Genomic DNA, 7,285 nt, shown 5'->3' with positions numbered 1-7,285 from the left:
GTGGGTAGGATGGATCTCCTAACTATTGCATACCACCCTTTAGCTTCAGGTGTTAGGTCTCCCCTTCTCAAGACTCTTGGAGCCCCTCTTGTTTTTCTCACCCATTCAGCTCTGATGGCACAAAGATCTTCAGTAATAGTCGTGTAGTCAGGTTCTCCTATCATCCTTTCCTCATAACTTGCTTGGCTGAAATGTATGTTTTTCAGGCCAAGAGTTTTCATGATTGCCTTGGGGCTGAAGTCAACTTCCACCCCTCTCACATAGCTTTTGTATGTGGGTTTCTTGGTTGAGTCTTCCCTCACTGCATTTGCATAGAACTCCTTCACCAAGTTGATGTTGATTTTAGTGATTGGCTTAGTCAGGAGCTCCCACTTCCTCTTTTTGATCTTCTCCCAAACACCTGGGAACTCATCCTTTTCAAGGTCAAAGGGAACCTCAGCTAGTACCCTTTTAGGTCTCATCCATTCGGCTTGAATCTCATGGAAAACTGATTTGTATCTCCTTGCATCGAATTCCCTGTTCTCCTCCATTGGTTGCTTGTCTTTTCTTCTTTTGTGGCTAGATGAAGCTGCCATTGGTTCTTTAGTTTTGGGGTAAGTGACAAGCTAAAGTTGACAAGGTGAAGCAAGAAGTGTTGTTGGAAATGTGGGGAGGTTGTTTTCGGCAAGAGATAGTTTATGCTATGATGAAGAAAATGTGCATGCAGGAGATTTGGTGGTGTTGAACTCGTTCCCCAAGTGGTTCTTTATAGGGCCCTTAAGTGAAAAATGGACGGCTAGGGTGGTTTGTGAAGGGTGGCTTGATGGTAAATATATGAATTAGGGAGAAGGACGAATTGCTTTTCATTTTCTTGGAAGTATTCTGGGTGCATTAGGTTGTACATGTAGCAATCTTTTCTTGCAGAACTTCCTTTTCCCATGTGTTAGCTTCAAAGACTTGTGAACTTTCTTTTTGACCAAGCACCGTACCTCCCTTTGTCTTTTTCCTCCATTTTTGTCTTTTCTTTTGTACCTGCACAAACAAACAAGTTTGCTATCATTTTTCGGTCCATGTGAATGATGAATAGTACTTGCACATGTAAATCAATGATTGACTCCATGAGCTTATAGCCGTGACTTTTGTATGTATGCACACTTATTATTGGACACCAAACTTAGTGTTTGGTAAAGTCTCCTGATGACATGAAATCCATATTGGTTGTCCTTAATGAATGTGCATAATTCTAATAAATCATAGTCACTTTGGCTCTTTGATTCTAAACAAAGTTACTACCCTAAGTAATTGAAACCAAAGTATTAAAACATGTGAATGGTCTACTTGTCATGATTTTCAAAATCCAGAGGAACTTCTTGCTTTTCATGAACCGTGTTCAAAGAGGAACACCAAACTTAATGTTTGGTTGTGCTCTTTGCATGAAAAATTGAATGCATTTTGAATAAAGTTTGGGGTGCCCTCAGGCACACCAAACTTAGAGACAAATTGTATTTTATATGCAATGTTTAGTGCACTCTTTCAGCAGTTGTCCTGAGGATTCAAGTTCATGCATAAGAAACCATGCTTTATTAGATGCAAAACAACACAAAAAAAGAGTAAGGATATTAAAAACATGGGTTGCCTCCCATGAAGCGCTTCTTTAACGTCACTAGCTTGACGGTTGTCCCTTGTTAGGGTGGATTGTAGTGCTTGACGTCTTCTCCTCTCACTATGCAAACGTCTCCACTTGATTCCTTCATGACCTCTAAATGTTCCATAGAAAGAACTTTCCTGATTGTGAACACTTGAGGGAGCTGGGAAGGAATGGTTTTGAGGCCAGGTGGGATTGGCAGATAATGACTTGATATCACTTTATCTCCCGGAGAAAAACCTTCAGTGGGAATTTTCTTGTTTCTCCACCCTCTTGGCAATTTCCCTATCATTCTTCCCTTTCTCTTGAGGATTTCTTCATTGACCCTTATGCTAGGAGGATCCTTCTGATCTATTTCCATTGATTCTTGTGGCTTTAACTCTTGCAACTCCTGTTTGCCTTCCAAAGACTGTTTTAGAGTTTCAGCTGCTAGATTACTTTCCTCTAAACACAGATGACTACTATCATCCTTAGGCTTTTCAGGTTCTGGTTCAGGCTCAGATGCAGGTTTGAAAACTTTGAAAATGAGCTGTTCATCATGTATTCTCAGAATTAGCTCTCCTTGTTCTACATCTATGAGCGCTCTAGTAGTGGCTAGAAAAGGTCTTCCCAGAATGATAGGGTGTAGGTAGCTTTCCTCCATGTCCAAAATGACAAAGTCTGTGGGGAAGTAATAATCTCCCACTTTCACCAGCACATTCTCAACCACTCCCTCAGCTTGCTTCTGAGTTTTGTGAGCCAGTTGTATGATTACATCAGTGGATCTCACCTCATTCAGTTGTAGCCTCTTCATAAGAGTCAGAGGCATCACATTTATGCTAGTTCCTAGATCACAGAATCCTCTGTCAATTTTTGTTTCCCCTATGATGCAGGGGATATGAAAACTTCCTGGGTCTGTTTTCTTAGAAATTATATCCTTCTTGATGAGGGCACTGCATTCTTTGTTCATTATTACAGTTTGTCCTCCCTTTAAAACTCTTTTCTTGCTCAGCAATTCCTTTAAATTCTTGATATGTGTAGGCATCTGCTGGAGAATCTCAAGAAAGGGAATATTGATATGGAGAGACTTAAATGTCTCTAAAAACCTTGAATAGGTTTTCCCTTTTTCACCTTCTCCTAACCTCTGAGGAAATGGTGCTTTTGGTTGGTATGTTTCCATCGTGCCTTTTTGCAGTTCCTTGGCTTGCTCAGTTTCACTTTCCTGCTTAGCTTCCTCCACTCCTTCCTTCAAGATTTCTGGCTCCTGTTCTGAGGATCTGATTCCTTCTTCTTCTGAGACTTCTTTCAATATGGTGATGGCTTTGCATTCTTCCCATCTCACTCCCTTTTGTTCCCCTTTAGGATTCTTTTCTGTGTCACTAGGGAACACTACAGTTGATTTGGGGGCCTGTTGAGATAGCTCTCCTACTTGAGACTCCATCCTCTTGAGTTTTTCACCCTGGTTTCTTAAGGTATCTCTCACATCATCCCTGAAGCTTTTCAATTCGGTTATGTCTTGACTCATGGTTGCCATCATTCCTTCTATCCGGTTTAATTGATCTTGAAATTGTTGGTTCGGATTAGGTTTGGTAGGTTAATTATTTTGGCCATGATATGATGGTTGGGAGTAAGTGTTTTGTGTGGCTTGGTATGATCTTTGGTTGGAGTTTTGGTATGTGGAATTGTTATGTTGGTTATGGTTGTAAGGTTTGTGGTTTTGTGGTTGGGTTTGTTGGTTCCCCCACCCAAAGTTTGGGTGATTTTTCCATCCTGGGTTGTAAGTGTTGGAATGTGGATCATATGATTGCCTTTGTTGGTTTCCCACATAGTTGGCCTCTTCCCAATCACCTCCTTCAATGCTTACCTCCTCTTGATCTTGTGAGTGTATTGCAGCCACTTGCTTTGTTTCTAATTGCCTGGTAAGCTCTGCTAGTTGCTTGGCAAACACCTTGTTTTGGGCTAGAATTGTATCAACATGGTTCAGCTCCATGACTCCCTTAGTGTTGTGCCTCTCTGATGCATAGTAGTACTCATTCTCAGCCACTGTCTCAATCACTTCAATGGCTTCTTCCACAGTCTTTTTCCTGTTCAATGAACCTCCTGATGAATGGTCTACAGCCTTCCTTGATTCATAAGAGAGTCCATCATAGAAAATATGCAATTGCACCCAATCATGGAACATGTCTGGTGGGCATTTCCTTGTCAAATCCTTGAATCTCTCCCATGCCTCGTAGAGAGTTTCACCATCTTGTTGTCTAAAAGTCTGAACCTCAGATCAAAGCCTATTGACCTTTTGTGGGGGGTAGAAACGTGCCAGAAACTTGCTTTCCACCTCATCCCAGGTTGTTAGGCTCCCCCTTGGGAATGATTCCAGCCACTTAGCTGCCTTGTCCCTAAGTGAAAATGGGAACAAAAGCAGTTTATATGCATCTTCCTGGACTCCATTGGACTTCACAGTGTCGCAAATTCTCAGAAATTTTGTGAGATGTTGGTTTGGGTCTTCATTAGCACTTCCACCAAATGAACAATGATTCTCCACAAGTGATATTAGCTGTGGTTTGAGCTCAAAATTGTTGGCCTGAATGGGTGGTTTCTGGATGTTGCTACCACAATTCCCAGAGGTTGGGTTTATGTATGAACTAAGAACCCTCCTCTCAGGAATGGCATTGTTTCCATCAGCTCTCTCATGGTTGTGAACTTCTCTATCCATGTTGAGATCTAAAGCTTCCTCAAAATTGTCCTCAGATTCTCCTTCAGATTCCTCTTCTCCCAGTACTCTCTTCCCTCTTGCTTCCCTTCTCAGTCTATGAAGGGTCCTCTCTGGTTCGGTATATGGAGGAGTTGATGTCTCTCCTCTCCTACCTGTCATACAAGAACACAGCACAGGCAACAAACAAGTGAAATACTCTTGGTTAATGGAAGAGTATGGTTAGAGCAGTTGAGGAATTAATTCAAACAGTTAGTGAGTCAGTGAGTTAGTTGCTTGAATTTAAAGGCATAAAGAAAGAAAGCATGTAACAGAGTGCAGAAATTAAAATTCAACAAGTAACGTGTACTGAATTAATCAAAACAAAAAAAAATGCTCAATCTAGTTAACTTCCAATTTGAGAATTGTCAATCGAAAACCAATCCCCGGCAACGGCGCCATAAACTTGATGCGCATAAACTAGTTATGCTACGATTTAGGAAATTGCACGATCGGCAAAATTCCTTCCGGCAAGTGCACCGGTTATCATCAAGTAAAAACTCACAATAGAGTGAGGTCGAATCCCACAAGGATTGGTTGAGTGAGCAATTTGGATTAGAAGTGTGTTCTAGTTGAGCGGAATCAAGATTTAGATGAGAATTGCGGAATGTAAAATTGGCTGGAAACGTAAATGACAAGAAATTTAAATGGCGGAATCTTAAATTGCATGAAGTAAAGAGCAGAAGCTAAATTACTGAAATTAAAGGGAATGGGGGTGATTGCATGAATTTAATTGCAGAATGTAAAGAGAAAGTGGAAATCAGAAATGGGGAATTCATTGGGTTATAGGAGATATTGAGATCTCCGAATCAAAACATGTTTATCTCTTCCTCAACCAATGCGTTCATTGAATTTTGCTTGGCAATCTTATATGATTGGATCCCAATCCCTTGGCTCACCAATTCTCTCTAAAAACGAACAAATTCCCAATCCCTTGGTTTAAATGTTCATAAGAAGAGATGATGCTCGATCACTGATTATACCACACAGTTTCATGAACCACAATTTGGTAGGATTACATGTCACAATATCCATCCAAACCCCAATCCAATTCACTGTGAGAAAGCTTCTCTAGCATGAATCCTCCATTCATTTCCCAAGGTTCCGAAGGATTCCAATTATGGGTAGTTTCTTTCCCAAGACAACTACCCAATGGAATTAGATCGAGAAGCTTTCTAACAAAATTCAAGAGAAAAGATTGAAGAAGAAGATAAACTATTATTGATTCATTGAATTACAATAGAGCTCCCTAACCCAATGAAAGGGGGTTTAGTGAGTCATAGCTCTGAATTCAATTACAAAGATAGGAAAACTAGCCAAATGAAAAAGTAAAAGTCCAAAGTCCTTTCTCAACTTAAATTCTATCCTATTTATACACTTTCTATATTGAGCTTCTGTTGTGTTTCTTGGGCTTTGAGGCCTCTCCCTGCTTTCCTTTTGCCTTGGGTTTATGATCCATAATCTTGATGAGGCTGTTGATCCAAAATCTGTAACATTCATTGAGCCAACTTAGTGATAATCAAATAATGACACATGACTCAATAAATTGAAATTTCAGACTCATCAATCCTTCAGGCCCAATCCCATAAACCATGATATTCAATTGGGTTTCATACCAGAGTAAGTTTAAGTTAATGTTTGTGCTCAAATACTAACTTAAACCGCAATATTGTTGGCCCAGAAACCTTTTCCAAGAGTGGCGTTTAAGTTGCAGTTTAAGCTTAAACTGTAGCTTAAACGCCAGACACTTCCAGTGATGTCTTTTGTGGAAGCACGTTTAAGCTTCAGTTTAAGGTTAAACTGAAGCTTAAACGTGGAAATGGAAGAAGGCAGCCCTGGAGGGTCACTTAGTCGAACACGTTTAAGCTTCAGTTTAAGGTTAAACTGAAGCTTAAACGTGGAGATAGAAAAGGCAGCCCTGGAGGTCGAACACGTTTAAGCTCCAGTTTAAGGTTAAACTGGAGCTTAAACGTGGAAATGGAAGAAGGCATCCTGGAGGTCGAACACGTTTAAGCTCCAGTTTAAGGTTAAACTGGAGCTTAAACGTGGAAGCTGAGAAAGGTAGCCCTGGAGGTGTCGAACACGTTTAAGCTCCAGTTTAAGGTTAAACTGGAGCTTAAACGTGGAAGCTTAGAAAGGTAGCCCTGGAGGTGTCGAACACGTTTAAGCTCCAGTTTAAGGTTAAACTGGAGCTTAAACGTGGAAATGGAGAAAGCAACCCTGGAGGAGAAACTTGGTCGAACACGTTTAAGCTCCAGTTTAAGGTCAAACTGGAGCTTAAACGTGGAAATGGCTCCCTGGTGCTTTTCCCCTTTCTGGCGTTTAACCTCCAGTTTAAGGTTAAACTGGAGGTTAAACGTGGAACTGCCCCCCTTGGTGCCCTTCTCACTTCTGGCGTTTAACCTCCAGTTTAAGGTCAAACTGGAGGTTAAACGTGGAAGTGCTTCCTGATTGGAATTCTAATTCTGGCGTTTAACCTCCAGTTTAAGGTTAAACTGGAGGTTAAACTTCAATTCCAGCATTTCTTAGCCTTCATGATTCTGGCGTTTAAGCTCCAGTTTAGGCTTAAACTGGAACTTAAACTCCACATGTGATATTCAAGCTTCCTTTATTGATTTTGTTGCTTCCTTGCTTAGCCTCTTCTTCCCTGAAATCATCCAAACAATTGCATCAAAGTCTTGCAAAATTTCATGAGAAATCTTCGATTCATAGCATTCAAGTAATATAACTAAAAACTCATGGAATTTGCATCAAAATCATACTGTTTGGATGGTTCATTGCTTTGTTATTCATTTAACCATTCTTGGTTACTTTAAGCTCAAGAAAATGCATAAAACAACTAAAACTAACAGAAAAATGCTAGTGAAACTAGCCTAAGATGCCTTGGCATCAAAAGCTTTAGGAACAGAATTGCATATGAGTACAGCATACCATCC

General features: G+C 40.5%; 1 non-coding gene across 1 annotated transcript; it reads left to right on the top strand.

Moving 5' to 3' along the window:
• The first annotated feature begins 3,783 nt into the window (after positions 1 to 3,783).
• LOC148556217 (small nucleolar RNA R71) lies at positions 3,784 to 3,887 on the top strand. The gene has a single exon (XR_015886361.1). It is a non-coding gene; the product is annotated as a small nucleolar RNA R71 (small nucleolar RNA).
• The last annotated feature ends 3,398 nt before the right edge of the window (positions 3,888 to 7,285 follow it).

This window comes from Arachis ipaensis, chromosome B6 (assembly GCF_059453495.1).
Source record: "Arachis ipaensis isolate K30076 ecotype BB chromosome B6, ASM5945349v1, whole genome shotgun sequence".
Lineage (NCBI taxonomy): Eukaryota > Viridiplantae > Streptophyta > Magnoliopsida > Fabales > Fabaceae > Arachis > Arachis ipaensis.
This window is presented reverse-complemented; position numbering and strand designations above follow the sequence as displayed.